Source organism: Ursus americanus, chromosome 33 (assembly GCF_024610735.1).
Source record: "Ursus americanus isolate L20-20 chromosome 33, mUrsAme1.1.p, whole genome shotgun sequence".
Taxonomy (NCBI): Eukaryota; Metazoa; Chordata; class Mammalia; order Carnivora; family Ursidae; genus Ursus; species Ursus americanus.
Window position 1 is genome coordinate 11,723,633 of NC_142159.1, and position 16,076 is coordinate 11,739,708.

Below are 16,076 nucleotides of genomic sequence, written 5' to 3' on the forward strand. Positions count from 1 at the left end.
AAACACAAATGCCAGCAAAAAAGTGGAATTGGGGAGAATACTCACTGGGAATATTCATTCCCTTCTGGTGGCACGCCAGTCAGTTGGTGCAACCACTTTGGAAATATCTTCCAGAGTCGAAGATGCACATACCCTACGAGCAGCACGTCTACTCCTAGGCAAACCCGAAGAAATCCTCGCTCACGTGTACAAAAAACCACAGAATTGTTTCTTGCAGCACACAAATGTTTCTTCATCACAAAAGTTATTGTTTCCCCAAATCTCCAACTAGGGTTTAAAAAAAATAATGAGGGGCGCCTGGGTGGCGCCGTCGTTAAGCGTCTGCCTTCGGCTCAGGGCGTGATCCCAGCGTTCTGGGATCGAGCCCCACATCAGGCTCCTCCTCTGGGAGCCTGCTTCTTCCTCTCCCACTCCCCCTGCTTGTGTTCCCTCTCTCGCTGGCTGTCTCTCTCTGTGTCAAATAAGTAAATAAAAATCTTTAAAAAAAAAGTGAAAATACTGAATTTTTAAAAATCACATTTCTTTTTAAAAAGTTCATTGTGATAAAATATACCTAACATGAAATTTACCCTTTTAATCCCTCTTAAGGGTACAGTTCTGTGGTATTAGTTGCATTCACATTACATAACCTAAAAATCCCATGTTTCTTGAGGAGCACAGGTTTAAATATCTAGATGGTAGAATGGAGTAAATTAGGAGCCCCCTATGTTGTTAACAAAGCATTAAATAACCTATGTTTTAATTTATCCTAGCACTTAACTGCCCCTTTTTCTTATTGACACAAAAGATAAGTGCTGTTAGGCTTTTTTCTTCCTGATTCTTGTGCTTCTATTTTTTTTTCCAACTTTGTATCATGAAAAATTTCAAACACAGAGAAAAGTCGAAATCGTAGTACAAAAACACCTGTAAACCCACCACCTGGATTCAATAATTTGAAACTCTTGGGGCGCCTGGGATGCGTAGTCGTTAAGCGTCTGCCTTCGGCTCAGGGTGTGATCCCAGCGTTCTGGGATCGAGCCCCACATCAGGCTCCTCCACTAGGAGCGTGCTTCTTCCTCTCCCACTCCCCCTGCTTGTGTTCCCTCTCTCGCTGGCTCTCTCTCTCTCTGTCAAATAAATAAATAAAATCTTTAAAAAAAATTTTGGAAACTCTTACTCGTGTAGTTTATAAAACATCACCTTCATAGGTCTCTTGGGTTAGTCCTCTGTTTTCTGTATCCCATTCAGGTCCATTTCTTTCTGGGCTTCCTTTTTCCTTTTGCTTGAGTACGCACACTGCTTCGAAAGGTGGTGTGACACGGAAATTGGAGTCCTTGTAGGACCTCAGATGTGTATGTTAATTTGGCTGCAGAGAGAATTCTAGGTACAAATTCATTTTTTCCCTCAGACCTTTGAAGACCTTACTCCTTTGTCTTATAGCATTTGGTACCGTTGGTAAGAGATCTGATGCCAATCTAAGTCTTGATCCTTTATCTCTGGGAACGCTGGACGCCAACTTTTATCTTCAAAGGTCAGAACTTCACCAATACATGCCTAGGTATGTATCTCTTTTTGATTGAAAGACATTTATGAATGAAGGACTTGGTCGATTAGTATAGATAGCTAGCTGGTGTAGGTTCTTCTGAAGCATGGGAGGTTTTCTTCACAGAGGACCTCTTTCCTGTGTGGGAGGTCTGACTATGGGCTCTGAGGAGTGGGCAGGGCCTGTCAATAAGCAAGCCTCCCTTTAGGCAATCTCGGGATCCCCGAAGTTCTAAAATAAGGAGTGGAACAATGTGGTACTGGTCCGTGAGTTGCAATGGACAGAAAACAGGCATGATCCAGCTTAAGCAAAAACAATTTATTGGCTTAGGAAGTTTGAAGTAGGTTTGCTAACTATCTGCATGGTGGCAAGATGGCTGCCAGCAGCCCCAGACTCCCGTCATCTTTATAGTCCGCAATCCCAGAGGCAGATCCTAGAGTGTTCTCTCCCAGGCACCATATTATTAGACCCCGTGGAAGGAGGCTCACTCTGCTTGGGTTCTGTACCTTCCTCTTAGACCAGTTGCTGTGGATAGGAGATAGGTACTAAAATTGGCCAGGGTTGAACCATGCCCCATTTCTTTCGCCTGGGGCAGGCATGACGCTGTGACTGTTTACCAGAACGATGTGGGATGGCAGAAGGGCAGGCAGCCCCACAAAGGGCAGAATTCCAGGCAGGCAGACCACCCATATCCTCATAAGGATTCTAGGGTTTCTCATTCCCGGATGGAGCTGTCTTTCCCTTCTGGGACCTCTGGCTTTTTCACCTGAGAACCCTCCCTGAGATCTCTCACTTTGCTTAGAAATCACTTCCAATGCCTTTAGCAGGTTTGAAAGCAGCGATTCAACCCTGGAATGCATTGGCACAGCACTATTCATATGAGAACATCTACCCTAAAAACCAAATCATTAAATTTATAACTTTTTTTTTTTTTTTTTTTTACTGTCAAGTGGTACATGCAAAGCAGACGTCCTCACTTCCCCTCTGAGCCCCACCCAATGCCAGCTCTCACTTCTGAAAGTCAGGAATGGTCTGCAGTGGAGAGGGGGTCAGAGACATGGTAGAAATCAGGAATGGAGTCAAGGTCAGGGATGGAATGAGGGTCAGGGGAGAGGGGAGGGTCTGAGAGAAATTAAGGGTTGGATAGGTCTTTCAGAAGTTACTTGGTGATTTTTTTAATAGTAATTTTCTATTTTGACTCAGTTCTATCAAAATGTCCCCCATATCGAATTGGCTTTGCCAAACTGCCCAGCTTTGAGGCCCAGTTGGAATGAGACTCAGATAGCTGACTCCCAGGCCGACACTCTTATCAGATGGTGCACAGTCTCCTTGCAGAGAGAGCCCAGACCCAGACAGGGCAGATTCCAGCCGGGCTCTGCCCTCATTTGTCTCCCACGGGTTACTGCCTGAGCAGATGCTCCACCCATCCTGTGTCCCGCTCCCCACACCCCCTTCCTCTTCCTTCTGGGTTCAGAGCAGGAAGGTGAGTGTGGAACAGGCAAGGGTGAGCTAACTGGCTGCTTCCACCTCCTGCCCCTGCTCTTCGTGTCTCTGCAGCCTCCTTGTCTTTCATAAATAAAGGCTGAGGCCCAGAGGATGCCCTCACCGCCTTGTTCCACCCTGTTCACAGCCAGAGCTGCAGAGCCTGTGGACTTCCTCGCACTGCTACAGTGCCTGGGAAAGCCATAGGCCACAGTCCCCGGAGCCCTGGAGTCCTGGGGCAGACAGAGCAGTTGTTTCCCAGGGAACCATCCTTCCTCATGGTAAGGTCTCAGCCTTGAGTCAAAATTTTTGGCTTTGATTTGGTTTCTCTTCCCTTTTTCCCCTCTTGTATTCACAATACTCGCCACCCCCATTCTTTGAGTAAGAGATGCTGTCCCAGTCAGCTTGGGCGGCCGTAACAAAGTATCAGACTGAGGGGCTTAAACAACAGACATTTACTCCTCACACTGTTGGAGGCTGGGAAGTCCAGAATGAAGGTGCCAGCCGATTTGGTTCCTGGTGAGGGCCCTCGTCCTCGCCTGCGGACACCTGTCTTCTCCCTGTGTCCTCACGGGACATAGAGCAGTCTCTCTCTCTTCTTTGTCTTCTGTTCCCTTAGGGCCACTAATTCCATCATGAGGGCCCCACACTCATAATCCCATCTAAACCCTATTACCTCCCAAGGGCTCTGCTTCTCAATGCCATCCCATTCCCAGTTAGGACCTCAACATATGAATTTTAGGGGGACACAAACATTCAGTCCATAATAGATGCTTATTGTAGAAATTTTTGACAAATAAAAAAAAGTAAAATGGAAGAATAGTACAACCTCTCCTACCAGCTAAAGGTAAATAGTGTTTAGAAACTTCTAGCATATTTCCTCAAGTATTTCTCAACACTTTTTTTTTTCAACACTTTAAAAAATATCATATATGGAACTTTGTATCTCATAAGCATCTTCCATATTAAACAATCTCTATAAACATTTTGTAATATTCATGCATTCACCATTTTAAATGAATAGTATTTTATCCTATAACCATGCCGTAATTTATGTGAACAATCTCCTCACGTTGGATGCTGAGGTTATTATTTTTACTTTTTTACTGTGACGGAACCTTTCTGTGGCTTGACTATGGTGGTGGTCCCACAAATCTACATGTAATAAAATTACATAGAACTAAATACACACAAATGAGTGCACATAAAACAGTGAAATCTGAATAAGTTGTGTGGATTGACGATTATATGAGATATTATTGCCATCGAGCAAATGTGTCCCCTCACAATTCCTATGTTGAAACTTAATCCCCAGTGTGGTGACGTTAGGAGGTGGGGCCTTTGGGGGTGACTAGGTCAGGAGGGTGGAGCTCTCGTGAATGGAATTATGAGAGAGAGACCAGAATTTCTTCACCGTTCTGCCATGTTGAGGACACAGCAAGATGCCCACCTCTGAGCCAGGAAAGGGGCTCTCACCAGACATGTGATCTGCTGACGCCTTCAGTTTGGACTTCCCAGCCTCTAGAACTGTGAGAAATAAATGTTTGTATTTTCAGCCACCCACTTTTTAGTGTTTTTGTTATAGCTGCCTGAACAGATTGAGATGGTTACCATTGGGGAAAACTAGGTGAAGGGTATAGAGAATCTCTCGATAGCATTTCTTATAACTGCATGGTAATCTAAAATTTAACTCAAGGGGTGACTGGGTGGTGGCAGTCGGTTGAGCGTCTGACTCTTGGTTTTGGCTCAGGTCGTGATCTTGGGGTTGTGAGATCGAGCCCTGTGTTGGGCTGAGCGCTGAGCGCAGAGTCTGCTTAAGATTCTCTCTCTTCTAAGCCTCCCCCTGCTCCTGCGCGTGCCCTCTCTCTCTCAAATAAATAAATCTTTAAAAAATAAATAAATAGAAATTTACTCAAAATAAAAAGTTTTAAGAAATCCATTACAGTGAACATCTTCTGTAAGTACCTGTATACATCCTCAACTTCTCATTATTTCCTTTAGGTCCGTTGCTATGAGAGAAATTACTCATTAAAAACTACTCATTTCTACTCATTAGTAGAAAATAAGAGCTCTCGGGGCGCCTGGGTGGCACAGCGGTTGAGCGTCTGCCTTCAGCTCAGAGCGTGATCCCGGCGTTATGGGATCGAGCCCCACGTCAGGCTCCTCCGCTATGAGCCTGCTTCTTCCTCTCCCACTCCCCCTGCTTGTGTTCCCTCTCTCGCTGGCTGTCTCTCTCTCTGTCGAATAAATAAATAAAATCTTTAAAAAAAAAAAAAGAAAAGAAAAGAAGAGCTCTCGATCTCAGCACACTGGGGCTTCCTGTCTATCACCCAAGAAGGCTTGTGGGCGTAGAAAGCTGATCTGTAATTCAGAGGAGGAGGAGGGGTTAGCCATACTCACAGACTGTTCTGTTTTGCTCCCTGTAGGCCCTCCACTGGCGGAGTCAGGGGAATTAGGTGACATGATTCAGATGTCAAAGACACCAAGCTAAGGCCTGTTACACACATCTCTAGTAGGACTAAACCATTGCCACCAGGGACAGACATATAGGTTCTTGGACCAGGGCACCCCTCCCTTAGCAGTGCTTGAATGGGGTCAGTCTATATTTGCCATTACTGTGCTCCCAAGGTTGATTACCCCTGTTCCAATTAGCACATTGTTTCTGTAAGTGTATGGTTATATTCTAGTGAATTACAGCCAAATCTTGTTGACCTTGGAGCCCTTCTATCTCATTAAGGCACTTTTCCTTAACCCCATATTCAGTAGAACTGGAAGGCTCTGGAAGGCTCCTAGCCCCCGTGAAACTGTATACAGAATTTTGAGTGTATAGTCAAATGTGCATTTTTCTGTAGAAGGGGTGTGTACATTTATCAGATTTTTCAGAAATGAATATCAATTTAAGAGTGAACATCCCATGGCTCCCATGTTCCAGATCTTGTCCTCAGGGCTTTACATACATTATCTCATGTTATCCCCACTGAGTCAAGAATCTTGCCCCAAGTTATCAGTTTGGGCAAGTTAAAAAACTACAGCTTGCTCTTTCTTTCTTTCTTTCTTTCTTTCTTTCTTTCTTTCTTTCTTTCTTTCTTTCTTTCTTTCGATTTATTTATTTATTGGAGAGAGAGACACACACAGAGAACATGGTGGGGAGGGGCAAAGAGAATCTTAAGCAGACTCCCAATGCGGGGCTTGATCTCCAGACCCTGAGATCAGGGCCTGAGCTGACAAGAAGAGTCAGACAATTGACCGAAGGCGCCACCCTGGCGCCCCAAAGAACCACTGCCTTCAGGTGACTCTGTGAATCTTTTCTCTGGTGCAGTCGATGTCTGCCCTGCAGGGAAGTCCTATCCCCCCCAACTTTTTTCTCTTCCTGAATGGAGAAAGAGTTATTGGCAACAGCACATCCACGACCCCTGCCAAATGCAGCTGTGGAATGGCTTTGTTGATTCTTCCTGGACACTGAGCGCCACTGTCTGTCTCAGAGTCTCTAGTTACCTGTTTTATCCTCTCATTCACAGATCCCTGTGTGCGCTCAGATTAGCTCGTGAACTAGCACCTCGTGTCTGCTTCTCGCCCACCTTGGCGGCTTGGATGCCATCTTCCACTCTCCTTTCTTCCAAAAGGCAGACCTGCTGTCTGTTTACTCTCCCTTTTACTCCATCAGAGTCTAGAAACTTTACGTTTTCTAAAGGACCATGGGGTTGCTTTCTATCAAAAGTGGTATGCATTTCAATGTTAGCTTTTCAGTAGAAAGTCAGGCAAGAGGCTTTTCAATATTTGTTTATTTACTGACTATTCATTAATTTTCCAGATACTGTTCTAGGCACTACAGATATGGATGAAAAGCTTTGCCCTTGCAGAGCCTAGATTTTAGAGGAAGAAAACAGATAGTAAACAAATAAGTAAAAAATATAGTAGGTCAGATGCTTTTAAGTGCTGAGCAGAGGAAGAAAATAGGGGTAGGGCATAGAGAGGGCCAGGGACCGGGCACTGCATGACCACCGGGTGGTCAGGGAAGGCCTCGCCAAGACGTAACCAGCGAGCAAAGGCCTCTGTGTACAGTGGAGAAAATGTGGGTTTGGGGGCCAGACAGGCCCAAGTTCAAATCCTGACTCTCCCCTTTTAACTGTGTGGTCTTGGGCTAGACCTTAGCTAGACCCAGCTTTAGTTTCTTCCCTTACAGCAATGCAGAGACAAGTACCCACTTCATGAGAACTCTGTAGGATCGGAACAAAAGAATATATATAAAATGTCCAGCACCAAATATGGGAACCACTGTCCTAGCTTTTGCTAGATGATCTTGAGGGTCCATCTAGTCTAGGGTTCCCTTAATTTTGGAGGAGGGTCTGACTTGGATGCAGAGTCCCCAGGGGAAGCGCTGGCGTCTCCTCCCTTCCTGAGTCCCACCCCAAGAGGCGTCTGAACCTTCTCTCCTGATGATTTAGATGCAAACCTCTCTGCAGCAATGGTGCGAACACTCCTTTCTGAAAAGAGGCTTTTTGTTCTTAAGGAATAGTCTTCCTATTTCTCTCTTTCCCTGCCTGACAAGGGTGTGGTCTGCCATCCGTTCCCTGATTGCAAAAACCTCCCCTGATTCCACACCCTTGATCTATTTCCATCTCTCTACCACTTGTTTAAAATAAGGAGCTCATTGCTATTCTGCCCACGGCTGCGTCTAAATCATAACTGGGCTGGGAGTTGAATACATTTTTCTTTCTTCTGCTAAATACCACTTTTATCTCTCCGAGCCCACAAGCCCTCGGACGACAGTCTGCTTTAGTGGTCCAGGCGAGGGCCCAAGGACCCCTCTCTTGCTCAGAGGGAGACTCCCTCCCCATGACCTGGGTCTCTCCCCCTGAAAATCCTCCGGCACCTGGAGCTACCCAAAGCCACCTTCCAAGCTGTCCCCTCCTGTTTTCACTGTCCTTCACCCCTTGCTGGGGGTGGGGGCTCTGTGAGCCTTTGAGTCTCCGGTCTGTCCTGTGAAGGCTAGAGTCTCAGCACCCTCTGGACTTACAGCTCCCCTTTTTTTACTTTTGTTATAGAAGGTAGAAGATTGGCGAAATGAGGGATGCAAGGAGCTCCAAAAAGCAATCTCATAAACATGACTTAAAAGAGACTTTTGACTCTGAAAAGAAATGATGTCATCTCTAAATTCAGCCTGAAACTCGTGCTTTTTCATCTCTAATCTTTTCTCGTCTAAGGCTTAACTCCTCCCGGGTACCTCCTTTTCCTTCCCATGAGAAGGGTCAGCATGAGTATCGTCTTATAGACCATCTTATCAGCCCCACTGGGGAGGGAGGCAGTGGCTTGTCCCAGATTAGGATGTGAGGCTCCCCTGGGGACAGACGAGCCTGGAGTGTCCCTTGGCTGCCTCGTTATTTTAATCATTATGAATTTTTCCTTTTCAGTTAGTCCCCGTGCACTTGTGATAAGAAATCCTTGCCCCCACCATTGCAGACATCAGGTCGAAGGCAAAAGAGTAAGTGCCCCATTCTGTTGTTGGGGAACTGAGAGTCACTGGGAAAACAAAGGGTGAAGGCCCCAGAGAGAGTCGGGAGTACAGGATGGAGGGAGGATCAGAGCCTCTGCCTCAGCTGCAGAAATGGCCCCCTCTAAAGGGGGGGGCTCCCAGCAGGGGAGGCGGATGGCCGGAAATGGGCTCTGAAGCTTGTCAGCCTCTCCTCAGTCCTGATTCTGCTCTTTCCTCGCTGTGTCGCCCTGGACAAGCTATTTTGCCTTTCTGAGCCTCAGTTTCCCCATCTGTACAGTGGGAATAATAACATTTCTACCTTGAGATGTTGTTGTAAGCATTACACAAGATGATACGTAAAAAGGTGCCTAGCACAGTGTGCGACAACCAGTAGCTGTAATTACTAAATGCCTCCAGGACGCTGGGCAGTGTGCCAGTCACTGGAAATACTTACACGAATAAGGCAGATTCCTCGCCTTTGAGGGGTTGATTGTCTTGTGGGTGGAACAGCAAGCCAGCATTACCGTGCAGCGCATTGGGAGTGGCACTGTCTCTGTAGCGGTGGAATAGATCGCCCTGTCTCGAGGTGAAATTATATGTGTGAGCGCAGAAGCTGAACCCGTGACCTTAATAATGGAAATGTAAAAAAATAGTAGTAATAGCAAGTAGCAACCAGCCATTTCCTAAGAGAGGGTGTAAATGTCACAGCGGCCAGTGAATTTCATTTTCTCTTTGGCAAGTCTGGTGATGAATAACGGAAGCGCTGAGTGTGGCTTTTCTAGGGCCTTAATAAAAGTAATTGTCCCTAAGGCCCCGTGCATACCAACTCCTCCTCCGACAAAGGCCAGCAGGGTCAGAACTGGGATGGTATGGGCTCCGGGCTCCCCACCCACCCCTTGCCGGGGAAAATAAGTAGCAAAATGGCCAAAGGGCAATTTGGGAGGAGGCCGCTGGCCAGAACCTGGCGAATCTAGTAAGATCGCCAGGGCACGGGCAGGCTCAGTCTATAGAGCACGTGACTCTTGAGTCGGAGCCCCAGGTCGGGTGTGGCGATTACCTAAAAATAAATAAAGTGATCACAAAGTAAGCAGATCGTTTGTATGAGGTCAAGGAATTCAGGAAAATGCCTTTTTGCAAAGTTTAAATTCAAGTGGAACCCTCTCCACTGTCCCTCCCTCGGTGGCCTGTGGGGCGTGGCAGGAGATGTGGGAATGATGCGACAAAGGGCCGGAGGTCCTGTCACCCTGCTAGTGACTTCTGCCCACACACAGAGCGTCTGAGGGCATGTCCTCGTGCGGGTTCAGACTTGAGGCCTTGTCCACGGTGCCTTGTGTGTCCTGTCATTTTTGTTTTCCCCCTCACGTGCATATGATACTGTAACGGGGTCTGAATTCTTTTCAGCTCTGGAAACCCACAGATTCTGTAACCCGTCTGTGATGCAAGTACCTGTCACTTCTTAGGAAACTGAGGCTCAGAGAAAGTAAACAATTTATCCAAGATGAAATTGCTAAGATGTGGAAATTCCAAATCTGGAACCCAACTCTGCTGGCTGTGAGTCCAGTTCTAGATGCTTCCTTCCCTAGGGTGTAGGCGTCCCTGGGGCATGCCTGGGCGGATTTGGGCTTTTGCTAAGAAGGAGAAGGTTCTCCCAAAGGGCTGAAGATCTGTGTGGCCTCAAAGTTCCCCTCCTTTTCTCAATACCCCCTTTCGTGTGAGAGGTCACAGGGACATTAGGAAGGCAATGGTGGGGGGTGGAATGAACCCCAGCTTCAGAGGCAGGAGGTCAGAGCTCTCCTCCAACTCTGTGACCCTGAGCACATCGCTGCCCTTCTCAGAGTCTTGGGGTCCTTCTGTACTGTGGGGAGTCTATGCCATCTCCCTGCCTACCTCTTGGGTATGACAAGAATCAAAATAACAAGTGACATCAGAAATGCTTTGAAAATATGGAAAGCATGGTAACAAGTGCCAGGCACGATTCTGAACATCTTCATACAAACATGAGGTCTGGCGGCCCTCAGATTGTGTCTCTCATGCATTTGCTCGGTGCTGGAAAAAATGCTTCTAGAGTCCTTCCCCTGTACCAGACACTGTGTTCAGTACTGAGGACCCAAGGAAATCTCCAGGCTTTGAGGAATTCAAAGGGAGAAGAGACAGATGTAGACAAAGAATGATGGCACGTAGATGTGAGGACTTTAAAATGATGTCCTCAGTCGAGACCTCTCATTGAGGTGTCCCGAGGTGCTGTGGGATTTAGAAAGGGGTGGGGTGGGCAACAGTTGGGACCAGAGAAGGCCCCACAGAAGGAAGATGAGGAGGAAGGTGATAGGGGGCGTGTGCAGGGGGGTGGAGAGGTAAGAACGTGCACGTGTGTGGCAGCATGGCTGGAGCGTGGGCTGTTTGAGGAAGCATGGTAGCTGTTTCTTATTTTCGGAATGGAGCCTCATGGTCACCCTGGAGTTCTCTTTGCGGCATGTTTAGGTAGGTATGTGTGTGTATATTGGGTTGCCTCTGGGGAGAGATTTTCTGTTGCTGTTTTTTTTTTTTTAAGATGTTATTTATTTATTTGACAGAGAGACAGCCAGCGAGAGAGGGAACACAAGCAGGGGGAGTGGGAGAGGAAGAAGCAGGCTCCCAGCGGAGGAGCCTGATGCGGGGCTCGATCCCATAATGCCAGGATCACGCCCTGAGCCAAAGGAAGACGCTTAACCACTGAGCCACCCAGGCGCCCCTTCTGTTGCTGTTTTAAACTGTCTCAGCTGCTACCCGGACCAGCTCATGATCCCTCACTTCTAAGTCAATGCAGTGCTGTTCAGGTTACAACCTCAACTGCAGGGTCCCGCCGTGTCCGAGAGCGCCTAGTGCTGGCAGTTCCTCAGAGAAAGTCTGGTTGCATTGGTTCGCTGCCGACTGGCGTAACTCACCCCATGATGCGGGGTCTTCAGCCAAGCTCTCATGGCTTGGTTTCCATTGGGCCCAGCATCCACCAGGCCATCCCATCCCAGGTCCAGACAAGACTGGTTTTGATCACAATCCACTACAACTTTATCCATAAGAGAACACTGGATGCCTTCTTCAGAAGGGGCTGTGAATAGGGCAGGTTACTTAGTTTTCCAGAATTCATCTCATGGATGGCATTTAATCTGCACAGACTATGTTATTTATCCTATGAGCCCTTTCCAGTCGGGACAGTAGGGTCCAACGTTGCCATTTCATGACTTCTTTTCTTTTTCATCGATCCTGATCTTGACCCAGTTTCCCCTACAGAGAGCTGTGTGGATTTCTGTCTTGGACAGAGAGAGTTGGAGCGGAGGAGGAATCTTTAGAGATCACAGTCCTACTTCACAGATGGGGAGAGTGGGGCCCAGAAAAGGCAACAGCCTTGTTCAAAGTTGCACAGGAAGTTAGCTGCAGGGCTAGGCCCAGAACCAGGTCCTCTGACTCTAGTCCGATTTTTTTGGTTGGTATATAAAGGTGCTTCTGTGCTTTGGAAGTGTTCGTGAACCCATCTGCTGTGTACGAGGCAATATGCCATATCCTGGGAAGAGACAGCCGTATAATCCCTGTCCTCTAGGAAGTTACAGCCAGGGTAGCAGAGCACAAATAGAAAAAGATAGCTGTTTGATTTAAGACGGCCCTGGGGGAAGCCAATATAGTTAGGCAAATTTGGCTATGTCTAGGGGTGAGATCTGTAAAGCTCCGAGTGCCCGCCTAGCCCTCCATGAGCTTCTGAGAGAGATGATTATCAAGATTTTTTGTTTAGAAAAGAAGAAAAAAAAAAGGTTTCAGTCTTGTTAGAAGCAGACAAGCCACAGCAGGACTTCTGGACCAGCCATAGGCCAGCAGAGAGCAGTGAGGAGCCTGAGGGAATGCAAACGAGTCAGATGGGGGACCCGATTCCCAGTGGAGCTGTCCCCTAAGCCATCTGCTCTTGAAGATCCCTCCTGGCAGCCCGGAGCAACTGGGGAGCAGGACGGAGGTCTCTGAAACACAAATCCCCAGTGGTGATAAGGCCACTGGGCAGAAGGCTGTTTGTCTTTCCTCTCTCTCAGTGAGTGGAGTTTATAAAGGACACACGGAGTATTTTTTCTGGCTGGCCCAGTGTCCTTCCCATGCAATGGCTAGGGGCTGCTATCAGAGGCTCCTGAGAGTGGCCATGGATTGGCTTCCAGAAAGACAAGTTAAAACCCTGCTCCAAGGTAAGCTCCTGAGCCTGGACCCTGGCAAATTAGTCTTTTGGCCTGGTTGCCATGGAGACAGACAGGCAGCAGCTGCACTGGGAAAGGAACCAGAAGCTTCACCAACATCTAGGATTCTGAGACAGCCATGGAGGGGGAGGGGGCTTGACACCGCCCTTTCTCCCCCAGATACAGAGGCTCCTGTCTCTCCCCGCCCGCCATCCCCGCCCCAGTGCCTAGATTCAGAAGATCTGGTGAGTTGCCCGAGTCACAAAAGGAGCCATGGCGATGCTGGCTCCTGAAACCCTGCTTTTCTTCCTTCCAGGCCAGTGCCCTCCTGCAGCACCATCATTGTCTCCTGCTCAGCTTTTGGAGCAAACAGATCTTCCAGTGCTGAGCTCCTGGGCCCTGGGAGGGTTCCCTAGCTCCCTCCTTGGAGGTGAGTCCCAGAGTGTGGGCCACCGGAGGCCAATTTGGCCCCATGCTCTGTTGCAGTCTCTGGAGAACCTGGCAGAGGCTGTGTGGGGATGTGACCAGCCATTGTCTGGGAAAGGAGCTTGAAGCTGAGCCTAGAGGGAACTCGGCAAATGATGGGGTTTATTGTTCCCTCATTTGAGACTACACGGATATCATTAATGTGTGGCTTCAAGTCCTGCCCTCCCTTGCCTGGTGGAAACCGGTCCTTGGCTCTCCCTTCCTATGGGTTATCTCTGGAAATTGAAGGTGGGAGAGTAGGGGCCTGGGATCCAGGTCGCCTGAGTCCACTTTCCCAGCAGAGCTGCCAGAAGGTTGTGTCTCAGCGTCTCGGTTTCCTCCTCTTTGGTAAGAGGAGAAATGAGCCTGGTATTGTCTGGGGCGTTGCACACCTGGGTGGTGCATGTGACCGGGGTTGTTACCTAAGAGAGGAGAGCCCTAAAACAGGGATAGTGGAAAGCTGGAGAAATCCAGAGGCTACTACCCATCAGCCAGGATTTTTGATGTTGCTGTTTTAATTATGAAGGTCGTTCATATGTGGGCGTGGAGAAAAATTCTGCCAAAGTATATAGAGTAAATAGGGAAACTGACCCATCACTTCAAGCCCCAATCCCTCATTCCTGCTGAAAACCACTGGTAATTTTGTTATGTATCTTTTTAGATCTTTCTCTGTGCATACTTCCCACCCCCCCATACTATATTGTTTTCATTACACAAGTGATATGAGAACACACGTTTATAAGAGAAACAAACACCGCAGAAAAATGTAGAGTCCAAAGCAGAAGTCTCCTTTACAGTATATTCCCTTCCCCAAAGACAACTATTGGTCAAGTTTAACATCCTCCATACATTTACGTACAAACACAAACACAAGAGTTTCAGCTTTTCTTTAGCATAAATGCAATCATAACATCCACATTCTTCTGCAAGTTGCTTTTCCTGCCACAATAATACATTACCTTGGGGCACCTGGGTGGCTCAGTCGTTAGGCACTGACTCTTGATTTCGGCGCTGGTCATGATCTCAGGGTCGTGGGATTGAGCCTCACCTCCAGCTCCTTGCTCAATGTGGAGTATGCTGGAGATTCTCTCTCTCCCTCCTCTTCTGCTCCTCTCCTCGCTCACTCTTGCTCTCTCTCTGTCTCTCAAATAAATAAATCTTTTAAAAAATATATGTTACCCTGTAGATTTTTCCACGTTGGTATACCTACCCCATTCTCCATAACTGCTGCTTAATATTCTCCATTATGGATATTCTGTACTTATTAAACACTTGAATTGTTTATAATCTTTTGTTATTCATATTATGCTCTGAGCATTTATCTATCTATCTATCTATCTATCTATCTATCTATCTATCTATCTAGGGTTTATTTCTAGAAGTAGAATTGCTAGGTTGACATGTTTTTATATCTTTAATTTTTCTAAATACTGTGGCAATTTATTTTTAAGTGTTTTGTTTTGTTTTTTTAATTATCCGAGACATGGATGCTCATTACAAAAAAGTGGAAAAGTATAGAAAGCTGTGTAGGGGGAAAAAACACTCACAGGCCCTCCACCCACTTGCCACAATTGTTTACTTTTTGGCATGTTTGCTTCTAGTTATTTCCTATGACCCACTGTTGTCACCGTGATCAGATCATCCTGCAGAGATAATTTCTGTCCAGCTTTTTTTATTTAACGTAATAAACATTTTCCTATGTCACTAAAATATTTTTGTAAGCATCCTTTTTATGATTTCATGATAGGCATTGCATGTACATACCATAATTCCTTAGCTATTCCTCTATTGTTAGACTTTTGAATCGCCTGCAGCTTTTTCACTATAATACCTCAGTGAATATCTTTTTGTATAAATCTTTGAAATCCAATAATTTCCTTAAGCTAGATTCCCAAAAGGAGAATTACTGGATCTAGAGATAGGATTTTAGTGCATCTATTTTTTTAAGTGAAATTTTGAATTGCTGATAGGCACACGTGGTACATAATTCCAAAGGTACTAAAAGTTACACAGTGGGGGCGCCTGGGTGGCACAGCGGTTAAGCGTCTGCCTTCGGCTCAGGGCGTGATCCTGGCGTTCTGGGATCGAGCCCCACATCAGGCTCCTCCGCTATGAGCCTGCTTCTTCCTCTCCCACTCCCCCTGCTTGTGTTCCCTCTCTCGCTGGCTGTCTCTCTCTCTCTGTCAAATAGATAAATAAAATCTTTAAAAAAAAAAAAAGTTACACAGTGAAAAAAAATGTCTTTATCATGTTTGGTCCCTCGGCTGTGGTGGTTCTCCATAAAGGCAACACTATTACCTGGTTTCTTGTGTATCTTTCTTAGGAAAAAAAAATATATGCGTGTACATATGCACACATATATGCCTACATATGTAGTCTTTTCTTAAACAGAAACAGCATATTGGATGCATACTTTTGTACTTTCTGTCTTAATATTTTTTGATGATTGGTCCGTACATAAAAAGAACCGACTCATTTTCTAGGAATATTGCATAGAATTTCTTTAAATGGATGTGCCATAATGAATTCTATTGAAATGTTTTGAGGTTGGTTCCCATCTTTCGCTGTTGGAGCTGTGCAGTAAGGAATGTCCTTACATATGTACCGTTTTGACCATGTGCTAGAGTACCCATCTGTAGAACAGATCTCTTCGAGGGGAATCGCTGGGTCCCTGGAAATGTGCACTTTACATATTGCTAGCTAGTGGCGGTCTCCTTAGAAAGTGCGAATTTCCTCATTAAAGGGCAAGGACAGCTTTTAAACCTCTTGATTCAAATGGCCAAACTGCTTTCCAGAAAAGTGTTACCTATTTACACTCTTGCCAACAAAACACCAGCGCTCTGTTCCCTTCTCCCACGGAGTAAAAATAGCACGCTGATGTTTGTGGTGTTTTGTGCTCAGTTGTCATTTTTTCAAAAGGATCTGTGAAAGACTAGTGAAAGTGAGCAAA

The 16,076-nt window shown here is 46.4% G+C and overlaps 1 protein-coding gene across 1 annotated transcript in view; it reads left to right on the forward strand.

The window, feature by feature from the left end:
- Nucleotides 1–4,563, forward strand: part of PAFAH2 (platelet activating factor acetylhydrolase 2) — a 43,960-nt gene extending 39,397 nt beyond the window's left edge. The window contains exons 12-13 of the transcript XR_015722704.1: nt 1,420–1,537; nt 3,080–4,563. The gene's annotated coding sequence lies outside the window, so the exon portion shown is untranslated. The remainder of the gene's footprint in view (nt 1–1,419; nt 1,538–3,079) is intronic.
- The last annotated feature ends 11,513 nt before the right edge of the window (nt 4,564–16,076 follow it).